This window comes from Drosophila kikkawai, chromosome 2R, assembly GCF_030179895.1.
Source record: "Drosophila kikkawai strain 14028-0561.14 chromosome 2R, DkikHiC1v2, whole genome shotgun sequence".
NCBI lineage: Eukaryota > Metazoa > Arthropoda > Insecta > Diptera > Drosophilidae > Drosophila > Drosophila kikkawai.
In genome coordinates, this window is record NC_091729.1 from 3,411,280 (window position 1) to 3,433,677 (window position 22,398).

At 40.9% G+C, this 22,398-nt stretch overlaps 1 protein-coding gene across 4 annotated transcripts in view; it reads left to right on the top strand.

The window, feature by feature from the left end:
* Positions 1–22,398, top strand: part of DIP-lambda (Dpr-interacting protein lambda) — a 442,761-nt gene that overhangs the window by 30,790 nt on the left and 389,573 nt on the right. For 3 of the 4 annotated variants that reach the window (XM_070284577.1, XM_070284580.1, XM_070284583.1), the window contains exon 2: positions 17,654–17,766. The exons of the other annotated variant lie outside the window; for it this stretch is intronic. The gene's annotated coding sequence lies outside the window, so the exon portion shown is untranslated. The remainder of the gene's footprint in view (positions 1–17,653; positions 17,767–22,398) is intronic. 4 annotated transcript variants of the gene reach the window in all.

The following is a 22,398-nucleotide window of genomic DNA, read 5'->3' on the forward strand; positions in this document are numbered from 1 at the left end:
ATTCGTCGGCCTCTCCACGAACCGCGGCATTCGCCACGCAGGGAGTTCCGACAGGGCCTTCACTGGCCACTTTGCTTCAGCGACACAGCGTGAACCTCCTCCCGACCGCTCTGGTGCGGATTGACACCGGGACGCGAGTGTTCGACACAGCAGCGCTCATCGACCCATGCACGCCTATGAGCTGCATTGACGCGTCGCTGGCAACTTCTTTGCGACTTGCGACGACAGCTGTGGGTGCTGAACAGATCTGTTCAGCCACCGTCGGCTCGAAAACGAACGCCCATGTCCGGCTCGATCTCGTTTTCAAAGTGGAGCCTCACGTGCGCGTCCGCACTCCGATCCGACAGTTGGATGAGACTGTGCGGTCCTATTTCAAGGACATCACCTTGGCTGATGAACGATTCTACCTTCCGGCTACGATCTCCGTCATCCTGGGCGCGGATGTGTACCCCAAAGTTATGCAGCCTGGGTTCCTGAAAGTGCAGGATGGATTGCCGGTGGCCCAAAGCACCGTATTTGGATGGGTCCGGTCCGGGGCCTGTCACACGCCGTAATGAGGAGCAGACTTTATTGCAACCCATAGTGATTGCAAGGGGGGCGGAATGTTCAGGTCAGGAGCTTTCGCTTCCCCCCCGCGCGCCTCCGAAGCGCTCCCGCTTCTGCAAAGCTCCTCAGCGCGCTCTCGCTCTCAGCTTGCGCTCTTGCGCAGCTTGCTCTCTCGCTCTTCTAGAATGTTCAGGTCAGGAGCTTTCGCTTCCCCCCCGCGCGCCTCCGAAGCGCTCACGCTTCTGCAAAGCTCCTCAGCGCGCTCTCGCTCTCAGCTTGCGCTCTTGCGCAGCTTGCTCTCTCGCTCTTCTAGCGGAGGCTCTCGACTCTGGGCGATCGGCGGTTCGGATATCTCACTCCAACTTGTAAATTAGTTCCTTTTACGACATCAAATAAAGAAGACTACGTCCACGGTCGTTTACCACTGAAGATAACCACGCCCCCGGGCCTCCTACTTTTTCGTATTTTCTCTTCATTTTGGTGGTGATTTCTTTGGTGTTTCCGACTGCGGCGCGGGAGTGATTTGTTTGACTAATAATGCTTGTGCTTATCTGGAAACTGAAGGAAGACTTCCCCCCAGCCGAACATTTTGGTCCTACAGAGCCGGATTTGTGGATTTTGGATTCCCGGATTTTCTTGGATTTTGGATTTTTGGATTCCGGATTTTTGTTTCCTTCCACACCAGCAGTTCTCGGTGTGTCATATTTTTCCAAGATAAATTATAACCAATGTTCCCACGTCTACGTAGCGCCGTCGAAATGGAGAGCAGACGTACACGAGGTACAAATTCCTACCGTTGCCGAGTCTGCCACGGAGTCCACCGCAACGGAGAGCACCACACACTGCTGCATATGCAGGAGCAGCCGCTGTATTTACGCCGTTCGCGTCAGTTGACGCCGCCCTCTCGTCGCGCTCGAGCTTCTGCTCACCACGCTTCGACCTCTCCTCAACTCTCTTCGGCCTCTCCACGGCATTCGTCAGCCTCTCCACGGCATTCGTCGGCCTCTCCACGAACCGCGGCATTCGCCACGCAGGGAGTTCCGACAGGGCCTTCACTGGCCACTTTGCTTCAGCGACACAGCGTGAACCTCCTCCCGACCGCTCTGGTGCGGATTGACACCGGGACGCGAGTGTTCGACACAGCAGCGCTCATCGACCCATGCACGCCTATGAGCTGCATTGACGCGTCGCTGGCAACTTCTTTGCGACTTGCGACGACAGCTGTGGGTGCTGAACAGATCTGTTCAGCCACCGTCGGCTCGAAAACGAACGCCCATGTCCGGCTCGATCTCGTTTTCAAAGTGGAGCCTCACGTGCGCGTCCGCACTCCGATCCGACAGTTGGATGAGACTGTGCGGTCCTATTTCAAGGACATCACCTTGGCTGATGAACGATTCTACCTTCCGGCTACGATCTCCGTCATCCTGGGCGCGGATGTGTACCCCAAAGTTATGCAGCCTGGGTTCCTGAAAGTGCAGGATGGATTGCCGGTGGCCCAAAGCACCGTATTTGGATGGGTCCGGTCCGGGGCCTGTCACACGCCGTAATGAGGAGCAGACTTTATTGCAACCCATAGTGATTGCAAGGGGGGCGGAATGTTCAGGTCAGGAGCTTTCGCTTCCCCCCCGCGCGCCTCCGAAGCGCTCCCGCTTCTGCAAAGCTCCTCAGCGCGCTCTCGCTCTCAGCTTGCGCTCTTGCGCAGCTTGCTCTCTCGCTCTTCTAGCGGAGGCTCTCGACTCTGGGCGATCGGCGGTTCGGATATCTCACGCCAACTTGTAAATTAGTTCCTTTTACGACATCAAATAAAGAAGACCACGTCCACGGTCGTTTACCACTGAAGATAAACCACGCCCCCGGGCCTCCTACTTTTTTCGTATTTGTCTTCATTTTGGTGGAGATTTCTTTGGTGTTTCCGACTGCGGCGCGGGAGTGATTTGTTTGATTAATAATTCTTGTGCTTATCTGGAAACTGAAGGAAGACTTCCCCCCCCCCCCCCCCCCCCAGCCGAACAACAACAAAAGGAACTATTGCCGATTTTCAGGGTTTGCTTTTGCCTTTACATCGAAACTTACGATTCCCAACGAGTCTAAGCGAAGATTGAAGGTAAAGTACCAAGAAAATAAGCAATAGTCAGCAAGTGGTCTGATGAGTTTGGGTTGCTCCAACGAAACGATCGTCACCACAGCTGCTGCTTGTCTATTGACAAGTTCTTTTTGTTGTTTTTAACAACAGCCGAGTCTTAGATTTTTATAAAATCGAAGCCGGCTATGACCTCAAGTCCTGCAATTACGAATGCTAAAACAAAAATAGGTCGATGTTACAAAACAAACTAAATGCATTTATTTATTTATTTTTTTTTTTTTGCTTTGTTTTTTTTCCCATTTTCTATAGAAACTTAATAAAACGAGAAATAAATAATGAGTCTATAATGTGTCCAAAGTTGTGTTAAGGTAGAGTATAAAGTGTTGTTATGTTACGAAAAATTTCTGGTCTTCAAAGATCCAGCTCGGACGCAAGTTAAAAGCAATACGCAGTGATAATGGATGTGAGTTTGTAAATAGGCGTTTTAACGCTTTGTTCCATGAAAGTGGAATTGGACCGGAGCAAAATGGCGTGGCTGAGCGAGCCTTGTGGAAATGGCCAGAAGTTTGCCTGTGGGCAAAGGCTGTGATTGCTTGTTGTATCGGAAATCGGTCACCAACTGCAATTCTAATCAGAATTACCCCTTATGAGGATTATAGTGCCAAGAATCCAAATGTAAGTCATATGCGTGTTTTTGGATCGTTGGCGGTGAAACTTGACAAAAGTCACCGTAAAAAATTCAAGGCCAAAGGTAAGGAAAACAGATTCATTGGATATTCCTTGGAATCAAAACAACAACTTCATATTACATTTTATAAACTAAAAATACAACCTTATTGAAGTGGAAGGCCAAATGTATTTTGCAATAACATAATTTGTTAGAAAATTAATCTGATTTGCCAAAAATGTTAATAATAAAATAGAAATTAGTAAGAAATAAACCCCTTCTTGGGCATCTACTACATTTTGTAATCGTGCCAATTGGGTATATTTGGGTATTATGTACTAGAATGAAGTGGATCTGTACATAACTCGCATGCACCATCTTCCACCACGCCTCGGTCATCTTGCCGGCTTTATCGCTTCTGTCAATGAGTGCCACGATCAGATGTCGTTTGGTCACTCACTGACTTTTGCGGTCTTGTTGGGCTTTTTCGCCATTTGGGGAGGGCCTGCCACCGATAGGATAGCGGTCACGTCCACCACCGACGTTTAGGCTGACATCCCAGCCCCGGTTTCTTCCTTTAAACCCACCAGAATGGTGTCTTTTTCGGGGGAACCACCTACGTTAGTTTTATGCCTGCCGGTAGGCACCTCCAGCCATGACTAATGGTTTGTTTCCGGCCTTTTTGGGCAGTAGGAATTGAACCGTAGCCTTTGCTAGACGGGGAAAGCAGCGAAGCATTACCCGTATCCGGGTTAATACAGTGTCCATTGCCCAGCCGGCCCCCTTGGGGAGGGCGCGCGCTGAAATATTCTCGATGCTTGAAGGCTGTGCGAATTTTTGATGTTATTTTGTTAACTTTCTCTTTCTATGGTTTTCTGTGAAGCGAAATTGATGTGCTGGAATGATGTTATGTGCTCACAGATATGGAATTATGCGGTTAGAAGGCATTTTTCAATTAACTTGGACAAGCATGATAATAAACTTATTGGTGTGTAAGATGATGTAATCGGGTAGTCTTTTCCGGGCTTCGATATTATTATGATAATAATTCTTTTCCATTTTGATAGTGGTCAAAACCTATGATCCTATCTAAGAATTTACAGATGACCTCAATAGCGTGATTTGGAATTCAATTACTTTTTTTTTTAGTTATAATGTCATCGCCGGAAGTGAGAAATATTCGTATGAGAATACATAGGTGCTCTTTTTTTCCAATTTCTAAATCTAACAATACTCGAATGACAACTAGCCTTGTTCACCTCAACGCAACACTGAGCCACACTGACGACTGCACTCTTTGTTCTAAACAATTCAAAAAGGATTCACTTTTCGTAATTCGCAATTCAAATAATTAACTACGCTTCGACATTAAAAACAAAAAAAATTTAGCTTTTTAACGTATTTTCATCTACTCTGAAAGATGAGCTTTCTTCTTATTTCAGTATTTCGGTTTTTAATTTTAATAGTCGGGCAACTACATAATAGAGCTGTCATAGAAACGATTGGTAGATGTAGAGAAAATGTAAAGATAATAAGTAAATATAATAAGTAAAGGTAACTGTAAAAAATGTAATAAATTTAACATTTTATTTATTTATTTTATCAAAATCAAATTATAATGTACTAAATATATATAACTTAGATATTGATTCAAATTTAAAGTTAATATCGAAATACTTTAAACAATTAGTCGTTGTATCGCGCAGAGCAACCCTTTAAGAATTTCATTAAAATATAATTCATTTAAATAGAAATACCTTTTTTTAGCGCGTGCTGTAAAATGTATTTAGGGTGTGTTTCCTGAACTTTGCCTTGAATTTGTGGAAATAGACATTAACTCCTACAAATTTTTGTGCATTACGGAATCTACCCCTCAAAGTTCCACCCACTTTCTAATAAAGGAATTTCCTCACTGCTTTGATGATTTCCGAGGAACTTTACCTCAGTATTGGTTTGCAAATATAAATAAGGCTTAATACAAATAAATACTACCAATAAACATATAAAAAATATTTCTGGCTTTCAGTAGTTAATCTTGTTGTTTTTAAGCAACTATGCTTAAATGGCTACTTACAAAAAGTAACTTCAAACAAAATACAGAAAATTACGGTGGTAAACAAACCTTATAGAAAAAACGGAGGCAGCTTTCGACTGTAAGATAGCACATGATTTGACCATAAAAAAAAGCAGTAGAATGAAAAAAAAGAAAGCTAAATTTGGCTTGCCGAAATTTATGTATCCTTGCAGTTATAACAATACCACTTAACAATTGGTTTAAGATATATGTTGACGAACATTTATAATAATTTTGTAGTTCAAAAGACTTTAAAAAAAATTAAATATCAAATTAGATGAAAAACAACGAGACATTTTAGTCAGAAGTGCAACGCAGTAATGGAGACATCTCCGACCCTATAAAGTATATATATTCTTGATCAGCATCAACAGCCGAGTCGATCTAGCCATGTCCATCTGTCCGTCCGTCTGTCCGATTCTACGCAAACTAGTCCCTCAGCTTTAAAGCTATGTATATTGCAGCGCTTGTAGTTAGAATTTTATTGCGGCCGAAAATATACTGAAGAGCTATTGAGTGGAAATTGGCAAATGAGAAGAAAGCCGAACGCATCAAAATCCCCGAAGTCCGGCTGCAACAGTTCTCCATCCGTCGCCGCAGTTGAGTTTTTTCCGTGGATTCCCGCAGTTGTCGCCCAGCCGCCTAAAGGCACGTCTTTTGAAGTCGCCCGCAGAGGTTCCGGCCGAGTCTACGTTGCGGCACAAGCAGGAAATCATCGGTTTTGGTGGAAATAAAAAAATGTTATGTATCTGCATTTGCGTAGGATCGGAAAAATTAGCTAATTCCAGCCCCAATGGCCGAAGAAAATTAGTGAACAAAATATATATATATATACCCCAGAAAAAAACTAAAAAAAATATCACCCTAGAAAGTGAAACAAAAACATAAGAAAAACTAAAAAAGAAAGACCAAATGAAACAGAAAATGCTTTAGTTTCTAAGTTTCTAAGTTTTTTTCTTTTTAGTTTGTTAGGGATTACATAACGGCCATGTATGTAAAAAAAAAAACGATTGAGTGAAAATGATGATCATAGCAAAGGCAAAAATTGAGTGATTTCGTTATTATTGAGTGTTTTGTTATGATTTCTGCCCTGTGATTCGATCGCATTTTTTTGTCGTTTTCTTTTTGTTTAGGAGATATTATTATACTAATTTTCAGGTTTTTCTCAGGAAACTGCTTTCTTCGAGCAGGACATCTGCTACATTTCGGTGAGGAAGTAATTGCCTCCTAACGTCACAAGTAAATTAAATAAATTGGTCCAGAGTGTCTTTACTGCGCGAAAAGAATACAAAGAGTTTTTACTCGTATTTACTAATCGCGGTAAAAAACGTGAACTTGTCCCTGCGTGGAATGTTCTGGACTTGAGGCCGAGTAAAAACGGTGGAATGAATCCGATTATGAATTCCATTAAAAGACTGGACGATGAAAATTACAGCGCGTGTAATGGCTAAGATTTCGAATTTCAAAACGACTATTTAAAGCTCCAAAAGTTTTTATAATAGCTGAAGAGCTATAATGAAATCTGGCATCGCTGATAAGAAAGTGGCTTATCTTAAGCTTTCTCTCTTAATTCAGTTGCATTGATAAGCGCAGCCAACTTTGTTCCAGATAAAGCTTTCTGTGCTTAGCTATATAAACCACCCACGCGACTTCATTCGATATTTTCCGACCAAGATAATAAAACTCCGCAGACATCGAGATTGTGTTTCGTAAAGTGAAATCAAAATTAAGGTTAAGTCCGTTAAAGCGCACTTTTTTTTTACTATTGTAATTGCGCCAAAGCGCTTAAATAAATTATGCCAACGATTGGAAAAAGGGATTTCAATTTTCGGGAGAAAAATTTTGTTCTTGACCTCAACTTCGAGTTGTCCAGAGAAAACTCCCTGGCGAACGGTCCGGAAAACTGCAAATAACCTTGCAACCTTTTCTTAAAGGTATGTGTTATTAACAGGCCAAAATAATTGTCGTTTTTCTAACGCCAAATTTGCTTTATATTAGAGTTGTGTTTGGAAGCTGGGGAGCAAGGGCCTCCTGGCGTGAACATTCTCCCCCCCTTGCAATCACTCGGGTTGCAATAAACCCGTACCGGACGATGGTATGGAGAGACCTTAGAGCGCAGCGTAGATCGTTGGTGCCGGAGCGACGAGTAGCGATGAAAGACGGATGAGTGCCATTGAGAGGCCTGTCGTAAGGAGCCTGCTGAACGGTGACGAGGAGGCGTCGGATGCCGTGATGCCTAAGTCGTCGAAACTGCTCGGCACTGAGCGATAGAAGACGAATTTTCCGTAGCGGATGAACGTTGGCAGACTCGGCAATGATAGGACTAAGAACCTCGAGTACGTCTGCCTTCCAAAGAAAAGGGATGACATGGAGATGAGTAATGGTCAATAATGTGCGAACTAGAAGTATGGGGGTGACCGATGCTGCGAGCGGAGTGGATACTCTGGACGGTTATGCGGATGCAGGAGAGTGTGGTGGTGCTGATTGCACGTCTTGCATCGGTCACCGCTGCGGCAGGTTCCCTCGGAATGTTCGTGGGCCAAACAGTTGGAATAATAGCGGTGGTCGAGAACCGCTTGGAGCCTCTTAGCGCAGAGTTTGAGGAACTGTTGGCATTTCCGGAGCGGATGGTTCCCTTGGCAGACTCGGCATTGGTAGGATAAAATACCTCGGGAACGTCTGCTCTTGCTGTCGTCGTACGGAACCCAGTAATTGGAGGAATCGGCAGAAGTGGTCACTCGTGTGGAGAACGAGGAAATCCTTTGGATGGGTGCAGGTCGAGGACTAGATAGAGCGGAGGGTCTTGGAACGGTAGCCGCAGGATTGTCGCGGTGCAGCAGAGTGTGATGCCGGCTGTGGCACGTAAAGCAGGAATGGGCACTAGTACAGTCCGGTTGCTGCTGCCCTCGCGAAAAACAATTTAAGCAGAGTTGCTTTCTTCGGATGAAGTCTGTCCGCTCATTGACATTCATGTCCAGGAAAAGCGGACATATACGGATAGGGTGGTTTTCTCTGGCACATAGATTACACCTTCTCGGTGTTTGAGCCACCCTAGCTTCATATGAGTTGAGCCTACGCACCGGTGGGTTGGAATTTAATGACCTTGACGGAAAATGCCCAGAGCCGCTAGGACTGACGTCGTCGATGGCCTCCAAAGTGCAATGGCGCTCAGTCAGAAATGCGTCCAACTCCTTCCAGGTTGGAATTTCGGCCTTATTGCGAATTGATTGCTCCCACAAGGAAAGCGTAATGTTGGGAAGCTTCGAGGAGACCATATACACAAGAAGGCAGTCCCACGCCTCGACTTCAATGGAGGACATTTGTAAGGCGGTCAAACAACTTTGAATTGTGCCTTGCAGCTCTCTTAGAGCGACTACGGATTCTTGAGAAATAGTCTGGATGTTAAAAAGAATCTTTAATTGACTGTTGACTAACAGTCGCTTATTTTCAAAGCGATCGGAAAGGCTTCTCCACGCTGAGACGAAACCCTCGTTGGTCAGAGGGGCCTTTGAAACGATGGCATGAGCATCGCCACTCGTCTTCGAAAGTAGGTGAAACAACCTCTCCACTGGCGTGAGTCTGGAATTATTAATGTAAATCGCCGTATAGAGGTCCCTGAAAGTGTGCCACCCTGAAAGTGAAGACCTCGGTGTCTACTGGAGGCAGGCGACAACCCGTAGAAGGGAGTGGTTGGTCACTGACGGAAGCCTGAGTGGCCTGGGAGGCGGCCTTGTCAAGGATGTTCTGAAGCTGGACAACACACCTCGAATAGACGTAATAGCAGTCGTTGTACTTGGATTCGAGGACTGACGAGGTGGCGGTACTATCGGCGGACACGAAAAGAAGATCGGAGCAGCTTTCATAGCTTTCATTTGGATGTTTTCATTTGATTTTCTTTTGTTCTTTTGCTAAAAGGAGAGTTAAATTTCCAAGTTAAATTCCATAAAATTTTTTTGGTTATAAATTATTAATTGAATTGAATTGTTTTTAATTAAAAACTATGAGAAGTTAAGTTAAATTTTTAAAGTTCTATTGCCCCCTAAAGACTTTATGTAACCCCGCTGGAAGGCCTTTCAACGATGGAGAAAGTAAGCTTGTGAGTAATGCCTTAACAGAAACATATACCTATATCTCTAGCTTTAAGTTTAAATTATCTTCTCAAGAATACTGTGTGAATTAGTTTACTGATGAAAACCGTTAGTGACTGCTAATTTACAAACAAAATAACAATTTTATAATAACAAGAAACGATTAAATAGTTATTTTGATACACTAAAAAAAACGAAACAACAATGAATTTATGCCATAAAATTTAAAATTCTTAGATTAAATTCATTATCTTTCCATTTATTATATTTATTTATTATATCGATAGATATATCGATATAATTTAGATTAAAAACAAAACAAACAAATTGTTCACACATGAACATGTAAATAGATAAGATGCATCTGTTAAGCATTAAATAAATCTCTGCCGCAGCGCACTGTACTTGTCTATCATTAAGTAAACCCGCCACTTGGGCCTGTGTAATACAAGCAACCCGAAATATGACCTCCTGTGAGCGGTCTGGGTTTGTTCAAGATATGTGCTATCGGTTGCCTGTGTGCACCCTTATCGCACTTAGAATATTTCCCACGATCGGGAACTGTCCGATGCGTGGGTCTAGAACTAATATCTAAATGTACATTCTCATGTTAGCTATTAGTTATAAACTCACGGGTAGTTTATTTTAAAAAAATATATTACTTCGGACACTTGGTCCGGTTTTATTGAACAAAATAATCGAACTAAATTATGTTTACAATTTATGGTGTATTTATACCCCTAACTTAGTCGCTGCCTCTGCCGACGTCGGAGCTTTGCACTTTTCTTTGCTGCACCGGGAAGTGGGGCAGACGCTGCGGTCAGCACTTACTGGGTGCTATCGACCTAAGCCGGGAAGTTGCCCTTGCACTTTTATTGGCTTGTGCAAGGCCGGATGCGCGTGTCATCTTCATTTGTGAATTCGTTTGCGAATTCGTTTGTAGTTAACTCCTCCACCTTTAAAATCGAGTGTCCACGCTCGATGCGGTCGTTGCTCTTGTTTTCAGAATCTGTTTTGTTGATTTGCAGAGTTCGGACCCGTTTAATCCAGAAGCGGCTCGCTATTGTTACGAGTCCGATGATTATTATGAAAATTATTAGAAAGTCAGCGGTATGGTATGTTGTTTTCAATAATTCCAAAGTCTTGGTGTTATTTAAATGTAGTTCTTTCACTAATTCTAGTGATAGCTGTTCCTCTATTTTGTTTATGGTCATCTCTGTTTGGAGAATTGCTGGCATCGGATGGTAGTTTACCATGTCTCTGTTTGTGAATGTCTGTTCATCAATTTGTATTGAAGAATTGCTGAATTTTATAAGAAATGTTCCGTTGAGACTTGTGGGTGTCCCGTTAATTCTTACGTTACCGGAGAATTTCTTGAGAAGAATGACTCCGGGTGCGATTTCACCAATGGCTCGAATGTGTTGGTTATTGATATGAGTGCAGGTTGCAGGGCGACTTTTTAACAAATTTGGTAGGCATGTGGAATTACTTATATCGATCATATTTCTATGTTTACAAATGGTTATGTCATTATAATTATTACATTTTGAAATTTTCGCAAAAAGTTTTTCTTTACATTTAACAATATTTTCATATTTAATTTTGTTAACATATTGTCACATTTTTATTGGTTTGATTAAAAGTTCTTCACAAAGGTTGGTGTCGGTAATAGGAATTTTAATGATATAAATAAGTGTTGTCCCGTTGCTTGCTACGCTTACTTCTGCTATTTTAATGGCTTCTTCGAATTTAGTGTATGGCAACTGGTCTTGATCTAGTGTTCTTATAACTTCATTAACCTCGTCATCTCCTAATATCTGTGTGTTACTTATGTCTGCCTTTGTCCATCGTATCGCGTGGTTTAAATTGACAATTTCTTCTTTAAGCATTTTAATTTGAAACATTAGTGTTGTGCTTGTGTCGCTTTGAGTGTCTCCTCCGTATTTTAAGCTATTTACTAAATTTGTATTGGCCTGGGTGATATTATTTAATTTTTCTATGATGAGTCTATTTAAAATAACCTGATTGTTGTTGTTAGTTAATGCTGAATTTATTTTTTCTTGAACTATCCGAAGTCTCTACTGTCGGGGGATCCAGCTAACCATTTCCAGGCGCTGCCTATCAAGTCGATATGCCTTTTTGGTTAATGATTAAATTTTGTGAAATTCGTATTTCTTCAATTATAAATGGTAAGATTCGGTCGTATGTTTTAAGTTGGTATTTAGCAGTGTAGTTAAATTTTACCAGAGTTTTTTCATATTTTTCTAAGTCAATGATATGGATTAATCTGAAGGTTCCCGTTTGAACCTTTGCCAGTCCGGTAGTCAGAGTAACGATATTGGATTTCGTGCAGTCAGTTATTTGCACGTCAGCAGCGCACACAGTGAAAAGGGTTCTGTAAATGTGATTTAATTTCGAATAAGTTGTTTATGAACAATTCTTCCACTTTCTGTTAGTACTGTAGTGTTTCTGTCTTCTTTTACAATTTATTTTTTAAATCTGGCGGATAGTTTGGTACCTAATCTTTTATTATTTTGAACGAATATCTCGTCTCCTGGTGAATATTTTTTTATTTGGTCTCTGCTTTTATTATGGAATGCTAAATCTTTTTCTTGAGTGATTTTAATTCTTTCTGTAATTTTCCTCTTCTCTGCCTGCTGTAGGTAAGGGTTTTGTGCTACTTTCCTTCCAAAAAATAAGTCAACTGGCTTCCTATTAGTGGTTGAGTGTATGGAATAATTATATCTGACAACCGATCTTTCAATAAGATCTTTTAAAGAAGCGTGTAATTTTTCAGCTTTATGACACCTAATAATTTCTGATAATGTTGAATGAAAACGTTCAATTTGGCCATTTGCTGAACTGTTATAGGGGGGTGTTTCGTAAACTTCTATGTTGAATTGATCTTGTAACATTCGCATTACTGGAGCTGAACTGAGTGATTTCTCATTGTCTATTACTATCATTTCTGGGATACCAAAATTTATTAATAATTCTTTTAAAGGTTCTTTTATGTCTTGAGTTGCTCAAGATTTGACTATCCTAGCCTGTGCAAATTTTGAGAAATTGTCTATTGCAGTCAGAACGACTTGTTTGCATGTAAGGTAAAAATCTATGTGAATAATTTGTCCTGGATATTGTGGTAAAGGCGTTTTTTATAACTCTGGTTTGTTGGGATGTCTTTCGTACTTCTGTTCTTTGCCAATTTGGCATTCTTTTACAATTTTGATTACACAGGAACACAAAATTAAACTTTGTGAAATTTCCACGAACCATTTCAAGTTTTCCATGATATTTGGGTGCTCCTGAGTAAAAGTCCCATACAAAATTATTTTCCATCACCTACAGGTTCCGCGGTATACCTAAGAATACAAAAAACCGATGTTTGCCGACATTTTGAATTACGTGGCCTATATAATTGGACTTACCTTTATTATTTTCGGTAGGACCTACTCTCAATACATCAGGGCACTACTAAAAAATAGTCCCAATCGTGGACCATTGCCCATGTCTTTGGAATTCGACGCCAAAGTTGAAACTCCCAAAATTTTCAACTTTTCTGTGATGAAAAAACAATTCTGAGAATTAAATCTTATATGGAACTAATTTTAAATATTCATTGAATCTATTGTTCATTGTATTCTTTAATTTCGGTTTAAAGCGTTTTCATGAGGACATTTTATTGGATTTAATAAACGAATAAAACCGCTTTTTTGGTTTGATTATCTACTACTATTTTCTGTCAAAATTCAAATAAGTCAAGGCAACCTATAGAATGCGAGTAAAAAATCTAAATTTATATTATATATAAAAAGATACATATTTACTCGCATTCTATAGGTTGCCTTGACGTATTTGAATTTTGACAGAAAATAGTAGTAGATAATCAAACCAAAAAAGCGGTTTTATTCGTTTATTAAATCCAATAAAATGTCCTCATGAAAACGCTTTAAACCGAAATTAAAGAATACAATGAACAATAGATTCAATGAATATTTAAAATTAGTTCCATATAAGATTTAATTCTCAGAATTGTTTTTTCATCACAGAAAAGTTGAAAATTTTGGGAGTTTCAACTTTGGCGTCGAATTCCAAAGACATGGGCAATGGTCCACGATTGGGACTATTTTTTAGTAGTGCCGTGATGTATTGAGAGTAGGTCCTACCGAAAATAATAAAGGTAAGTCCAATTATATAGGCCACGTAATTCAAAATGTCGGCAAACATCGGTTTTTTGTATTCTTAGGTATACCGCGGAACCTGTAGGTGATGGAAAATAATTTTGTATGGGACTTTTACTCAGGAGCACCCAAATATCATGGAAAACTTGAAATGGTTCGTGGAAATTTTTGGCTGTGTACCTGTGTTATTTTAGCCCTCATCTGTGGAAAGTAAATTTTGCTAAGCAGTTGTTGTTTGTTCTCCTTCCAATTTCGATGTGCTCTTCTATGTTCTGTTATTATGGCTTTTTCTTGGTCAGTTTCCTCTCTTAAATCTTCAACTATCTTTCATGAAAATCTGGTTTTATAATTATTGAATTATGAATAGATTTCTTGTAGTTGACCTAAAGTTTTTTCGTCGGTATAAATTCCGTTAATGACAGACGGATTGAGCGTATCTTTTAAAATTTTTAATAAGATTTCAGAATCAAATATTGGTTCAGTAATAGTGTGTCTATGGTAAGTGGGAAAAACAAGTTCAAATTTATAGGAGGGAGTCTTTCCTAACAAGAGTAATATTTGATTTTTAAAAACATTTACTGGTTCTTCTGCCATTGATATCAATCTTTCAGGAGAACTGAAACTGCTGTGAATAGTTCCTGTTAGTGTGTTTACTTATCCTCGCGTTTGAATGGGAGGCCTACTCAGAGCATCGGCTACAACGTTTGCCTTGCCTGGTTTGTGAACAGTTCGTGATTGTACTCCTCTAAGATTGCTTTCCATCTCTTCATCTGATCATTACAGCTTATAGGATTAGTTGGGTGTGTGAGAGATTCATGGTCAGTAAATATTTTTACTTTAGTCGGACCGTACAGGAAATTTCTAAGAGTCTGTATAGACCAAATTATGGCTAGCATCTCATTTTTGTTCGGAGCATAAATAAATTAAGAAATCTAGAGCAAATAATTTTAAATTTTTTCTTTTGTATTTCCGTTGTATGATCTACTCGAATATTTAGTTTGTTGACTTCAGCTGAAGTTTTTTGTTTTATTTTAATTCGAAGTTTGTGGGAGTCGAGCCAGAGTGGCAACCCGATAAGTTTTATCGCCCACATTTTTCAAACAACCGGGTTATTAAGGGTACGATCCTGCCAAATCGCTAATATGCGATATGACCTAAAAAAGACCACAGAAATTCGCGAACAGGATTTTGGCAATCCACGGTCACATTGGATCTCCTCACTTCCGTTCTCTTTCTCCCAAGGCGTCCCCGAGTTCGGATTAATTTTTGTCCATCCTAAATCCGCAAGCATCGTGTCGATCCGACAGTATTTGTTAAAGCGAATCCTACCCATATTAAGTAAATTTAGTGCTCTATCGTATATTGGTAAGCTTTTGTGAACGATCGATCGCCGGAGTGCTAATTTTGCTTTCCCAAAACAGCGTCAGCCGTATTGGCAGAGTCGCCTAAGCGACCGGCATTGTTTTGGCCAGGAATTGCTCACCACGTGAGGTGGCATTCATTTGTGGCACACATTTGTGGCATTCATCGTTGGCATTGACTGTGGCTTCTCAGCGGGATCAACGCCACGTGTCATCGGAGCATTCGCACGCACAGCGTGGGGCTGCGCTTCCCATTTCGGCGGCCTTACACGTGCCGATTGCGGTGATCCTCGATTTGGATTTTCTTTACCGCCTCTCTCACGTGCCACCGTTCCCTCACACGGTGCACATATTGGATCACCGTGCTTTTCTTCGGCGCACTTATTGGATCGCCGTGCGTTTTTTTTCTTCGGCGCACATATTGGATCGCCGTGCGTCTTTATCTTGGCCACATCGCCGCGCGTTCTTTGCCATACGCATTAGTTTGCCGTGCGCTTCTGCCGCACCCACCTTGGCGGGCTGGTCTTGGTGCGCTCACGCCTCACGCAAGGGATTGAGGTTATCCCTGTCGCACATATTGCGTGTCGACTTCATCAGTGCGAACGACGCATAGTAGCGCCTCTCGAACAATTAGCGTTGCAAAAATCGAAAAAGTCATGTTCGCAAAAACGATTTTAACCATACTTATTCGACAGGAAATTTAACAAGGATTCAGAATCTGCAATAAAATCAATTTTAAGATTTTTTTTGTAGAAGTTATGAGCATTTAAAGTTGAACTTTGTTTCGTTTTTTGCATCATACAAAAAAAATGTGTAAATTGGTCGATTTTCAGGTAATATTACAAAAAAACCATAAAACCAATGGTCATGGTTTTAACTTTAAATGATAGATACATTCATAAACTATTAAAGAACCTAAAAAAAACGACACTTTGGTTTGGGCTTCTACAGGTAAATCGCTACCTGCCAGGTGTCCATTTTTTTCACCTTTTTCTGCCTAAAGTAGTCTATATCTTTTGACGCCAATGCCGGCCACTGACTACACTATGACTACAAGTTCCGTGGATCTTTCCTGGATCAGAATTAACTTTCATCGGCTGCGTCGAGCTGCGTCTGCGGAAATGCAACGCAAAAAACCAAAACAACTCAGGGTAAAATATACCAAAATACCATAACCGCCACTTACACGGTATATATTATATACCAAATTTAGCGCGCAACTGTTTTGCATCCCAAATACTTTCAATCTGTTTATGTTTTCTGTATTGAAGGACAAAACGTACCTTTTAAAATGGGTTTGGAGGTTTCATATTTATACCTGATTATACTTCCAAAGGGGCAAAAAGAGTACTTTTAAAAAGAGGTAGACCATTTTGTTGTTTACAAAATAGTTTTGGGCTGTACTAGGTTTCATATTTATACCTGATTATACTTCCAAAGGGGCAAAAAGAGTACTTTTAAAAAACAGGTAGACCATTTTGTTGTTTACAAAATAGTTTTGGGTTGTACTAGGTAAAAAATGTCTTACCTAAAAATTGCATAACATGAATTTGGGACATATTTACAAAGATGCACAGGTATAACACGTGCATGATGTAACCCTTTAAAAGACCCAAAACCGGGATATGGAAACTCAAACGATGGAAATACTTCTCCGAGATTTTTTGAAAATTGCCATGTTGCAGCAGAAATCACTGGAGTTGACGAGGAAATCATTTAAAGATTGGGTACGATCTTGAATGTACTCAATTGCAAGGAGAAAATTGATTCCGTAAAATATGGGGAATATGCTTCCATCACAGCTTCACTTTTGGCTCAGAAGTATCCACATAAAAGATTGACCCCGACAGTCCACAAAATTTTGGAACATGGTAAAGATATAATTGAATATCAATCTTTGCCTATTGGAGAACTTTCGGAAGAAGCTCAGGAGTCGCTGAATAAATTCTATAAGAAATACAAGTCATCAAGACTGATGCAAAATGAGGACCTGTTCAACATGTTGGCTGCATCATCTGACCCATTTATTGCATCTCTACGGCATGTAAAATCACGAAAAGAGATAGAATCAAGTGATTATAGTCCAGAAATGCTTAGTCTATTAGAAATTCCTCAAATATAAGCATATATTTAGTAATAAGTAGTCAAAATTAACCAAAAATTAAAAAATACTAAAAAAATTTGTAAAAAAAAAAAAAAATTTTTCAGTGTTCAAAATATTTTTATTTTATAAATTAAATAAAAATAAAGCAAAAAAATTAACAATCTTTTGTTTTTAAAAATTCGTTTTCATAGAAAAAAAATTATTTTTTCTCTTTGATACCCTATAAAATACCATATTTGTGGGCGTGGCACATTATGCAGTACATATATAAATTTTACAACAATTACCTGTCCAATGCCGTTTAAATTATTTAGTTATCTCATTTGGTTCAAAAGTTATGATTTTTGCAACGCTAAATGAGAAAAGGCGCTACTGTGCGACGGAAGTAGCATTGCATATCCGTATTGAGAGCTGGTGACTGATCCGGCCCACACTCTGCTCCAGGAGCGGAGAAACATGAATGATAGTGTCTAAGTATATTTAGTTTTGCATATAGGAGCCTTTTGATTTAAGAATTCGTACTTATAAACCTTTTCGATCTTAATTTAGCAATTTTTTTGGGAGATTTGGCAATTATAATATCGATTGTTCCCTAATATAACTTAAACACATACAGCTACACATCACCAGTCATCAGGCCTGCTGACGTCGATGGAGAAAGCGTGAGTACGGCCTAGCCGCAAAACAACCAAATAAAACTGAACCCATATTTATAATTTCGCCAAGACTTCTAAAATAGTTTGCACCTCTTAATTAATTAAATGAATTAAAAGAATATTAATAAGTTAATCTATTTTAATGTAAAGTAAAAAGAAAAAAGCGTTCTTTCTTTTCTTAAATTTATTTCCTTTCATTTAACATAAAAACAAACTGATTCAATAAGAGGTCTCGTAACGTAAATAGCGTAAACTTAGGTTTAAGGATTAGATTTAGGAAAATGTGTTTCAATATTATCTCAGCCTGCAATTATATGACTTTGAAAATGAACTAATTTAATATCTTGTTGGGCACCTAAGGGGATGTAGAGCATTGGTTGTAAAAGGGTGGAGCCCGAATGGACTTCACAGGTTGGGAGGGTTTAGATTGAGGCCAATAACATCGGAGCCTCATATTTAGTAGGTACACTTCCTTCGTCTGATTCGTATTACTTACCATATCCACAGCTAGAGTATCTCTGTCTACAATATTAGTTATGTAGCACCCTTGTTCATTTCAAAACAAAACCCACGCCCATTTTCCCTGAGCCTGCCGAGCAGAAAAAGTAGACAGAGCGTGTTGAGGTGGACAACGCTCGGTGAGTGTGTTTGTTACAAGTTTGTTTTTAATTGAAATTTAACCTTCCTGCATGTTAATTTGAGCGTTGATTTCGCGAAGTGTGTCGTTTCCTATAATAGCATCGAAAGTTTCTAGTGAAGGTAGTAAAAAGAATTTAACAAATGTATCTTTTAAATCAAATGGATTGGCAATTGTATGGTGTGTGATATGTAAGGATCCTGCTACGGAGTTTACATGAAAAGATTTTTGATTCTTGATTGGTTTTTTTACTAATCGCGGTTGGATATAATTTTTATTAGATCCAGTATCTATTAAAATTTGTATCATCTCTCCATCACCAGTTTTACATTGGAAGTAGGGTAATGAAGAGGATCCTACTCTAAAAAATGAAGGCCAGTGTATTCAGTATCGTCTGTTTCTTGTTCGAAATCTGAAACTTCTGCGTAATATTCAGCGACTGCTGTCTCGTCAGTTTCCGTCAATTGGTCAGAATTTTCTGTAGTCGGTTCTGGGTCGGTGTTTAGGTGGAAGTTTCTCTGTCTTTTGTTCTGTCCAGCAAGTTGCATTTGCTGCCTTGAAAAATATGGGGTCGTATTTGAAGTCTGTGGAAAATGAGCTAATTGTGGAATAAATGTTTGTCTAGCTGTATTGAAAGGTTGTTGTACGAATTTTTTGGTAAGGCTGGTCCTCTAGTAGGTCCGTCAAATTTCCTTGAATTACTTTGACTATTGTTTGTTTATCATCAGGTAGCGCTGTAATTGTAAAGTCTATTAAAAATGTAAAAATATCAACGGCACAACCGGAGACACTATAAAATAAAAAGGAATCTGTATCGCTGGGGAATGGATTGCATTTACAGCGATACAAGGAAGTCTATTAACTATGCAAAACCCAGAGACACAACAGAAAAATGAAATCTGTATCGTTGGGAAATGGATTGTACCTTTAACCATACAAGAAAGACTATGGTATATCATTTTCAAAAAATAATAATAAACAAAAACGCAATCAAAAAAACTATTAAATGAGCTACCCAAGAGACCACTATGAGAGATGAGATACCCAAATTACCACATTATTCCGAGTGTGGAATAATAAATTTAGCAATCTCGTCATCAGAAAGAACGCCTTGGCGAGAGTAACATAAAAAAGAATCAAACTTGTATTACTCTGAGTTTTGGGAATTTACAGCCACTTTCAGAAGTAATTAGATATTTAGGAAAAAATATAAGATATAATATAGCGATTCTTAATATTTGATACTTTTAACTTCATCTAGGCAAAAATAGTATTCAGCGATCAGAAGCCAACACTCAGCACCAATACCAATATCAAGAATTCAGCACTAGCTCTAGCAGTCAGCAACAACACCTCCACAACGTCCACAAACTCCACCAGCACCACCAATCCTCAACCTAATAGGATGACCCAAGCTGATCTCAATGCTTTGATGAAGGACATTGAGGAGGATCAGCTGATTCATGCCTATAAAGCCTGTAGTGCAATGGGCTTGGACGTTTTTTCAGCGAAGCGGGTAAATGGAAAGTTCGGAAACAATATTATGGTCGAACTTGGCTTCAGCTTCGTCTATTTACCGGATAGGTTTAGCCATATCGAGGACCACATTTTCCGCTTTCTTTCGTATAAATGCTACATCATCACAAAACGGCAGGATGTCAATTTTGGCTTTAATTAAAAATTTGAAAAAAATTAAAACAAATTCTTATTATTATAATTATTATTAGGTTAAACCGGAAGGCCCTCGAGGGGCCACACATAGGCCAATATGGCCCATAGCTATACGGGGAAACTCCTGGATGGACCTAGAGACTATTTATGCGGGTTTCGAGATCCTTGAAGATCAAGGTGTTTTTCGCTTCCTCCTAGAGGCATCTTCTAGCGATGCCAGAACCGAAGAGCCTAGGTATCTCATTCTTGCCCTCGTTTGGGTCGGACATTTGCAAATGAGATGCTCCAAGGTTTCGATTGCCTCGGATTCATCACATTTCCGGCATTTGGCGTTGTCGGTAATACCCAGCTTGGCTGCATGTGCAGCAGACAGGCAGTGACCTGTAAGAATACCCACTAACATTCTGCAGTCCTTCCGCGGAAGATGCAGCACGTTGAGGGTGAGTTTCTCGTTGTGTTCTTTGCACATGATATTTGATATTCTGCAGGTTGCGGAATTACTCCTCCACCTGCTGTTTGCGCTTGCGTCAGCCCGTCTCTCTAGCTCGCTTTGGAGCGTTCTTAGGGAGATAGGGACGTTTTCTGTTCTTTCACTCGCCAGTCCAACACCTTCCTTTGCAAGTCCGTCCGCGGTTTCGTTACCGTCTATGCCTTGGTGGCTGGGAACCCAGTAGATCCTCACTGACTTAGTCGTGCTTAGGCTATCTAGTGACTCCCTGCTTGCCAGGACATTTTTGGAACTGACTGATGATTGCATGGATCTTATCGCCGCTTGACTGTCTACGAACAAATTGACCGCCTCATGTGGACGGTTTATGCTCTGCGCAAGCTCTGCTGCTTTCCTGATGGCGAATACTTCCGCCTGGAATATACTGCAGTAGCTTGGTAGCTTATACGACAGCCTCATTTCAGGGTCTGAACAGTATATGCCCGCTCCAACTCCTCCTTCCATCTTGGAGCCGTCGGTGTATATGTTGAGGTATTGAGCATGGTCCTGGCCTGACTTCCAGTCATTTGGTCCCACGAATACTGTTGTGTTTACATCCGGGCACGTTCTGGGCACTATGTAGTCAGATGTACTGCTCATGTCTCGACCAATAAAACTGTGCCCGAAACCTTGTAGCGACCAGTTTCCTGATGCAACCAGACGTTGTGCCGCCTTTCCTGCTGTCAGTTGCGCTTGGATATCTAGGGGATATATACCGATTATGGTTTCGAGTGCTTTGGTGGGGGTTGACCTCAGCGCCCCTGATATGCAGAGCAGTGCCTGCCGCTGGGTTCTCTCCATAAGCTTATTATACGTTTTCTTCTCCGTGGCTTGCCACCACACTAAGACTCCATACAGCAGAGTCGGACGCACCACCGACATGTAGACCCAATGCATTAGAGCGGGTGAGAGTCCCCATGTGCTGCTAAGCATCTTCTTGGATGCATATAGCGCTATGGTGGCCGTTTTTACCCTCTCTACTACATTGGCTCTCCACGTCAGCTTGTTGTCAAGTACAATGCCGAGGTATTTGACTTGTGTTTTAGGGGTCAGCCTGGTTTTGTTAATTTTCGGGGGGATCCATTGCGGCACCTTGTATCTATTGGTGAAGAGAATAAGGTCCGTCTTATCCGCATTGATATTGAGTCCTACCTTCTCCGCCCACTCACATATCTCCCTGAGTGTTGTTTCCATGATCGAGCTGAGGGTCGATGGACAGACTCCCGTGATAATTATGCTTATGTCATCCGCATAAGCTGTTATCTTTGGAGCTTTCCTCTCGAATCTCTTGATTAGGTCGTCTACCACCAGATTTCATAGGAGGGGCGACAGAACCTCTGTGCCTCTGTGCGATCCTCTCACCATGGAAGCGGTGCCCCAATCTGATTGTACCCGCCGGCAACTTAGAAGATTTTTTTTCCTCAAGTTGATAGCGGGGGACGAGTTGGTCGCTTCTAGGCGATCCATTATTGCGTCCGAGCTAACGCTGTTGAATGCCCCGGATATGTCTACGAACACTCCAAGTGCATACTCCTTATTGTTTAGGGCTCTCTCAATGGTGGCTACCAACGAATGCAGAGCCGTCTCGACAATTCGAGAGGTCCTCCATTGGATAGGGATATAGCCCGTGCTTAAACAAGCTGTATATATTGCGTAGAGCCATGGGGTGATCACTTCCTTGGTCGCCTGCAGCATGGCTGGGAATATTCCATCTAGTCCTGGTGTTTTATCCTCGCAAAGGAGTCTATAGCCCAGTTGAGTCTACTAGAGGATATTAGATCTTTTGGGAAATGCTCTTTTCCAGTTGCTAGGTCCTGGTGCTTATTTGCATCGGGTACCTCAG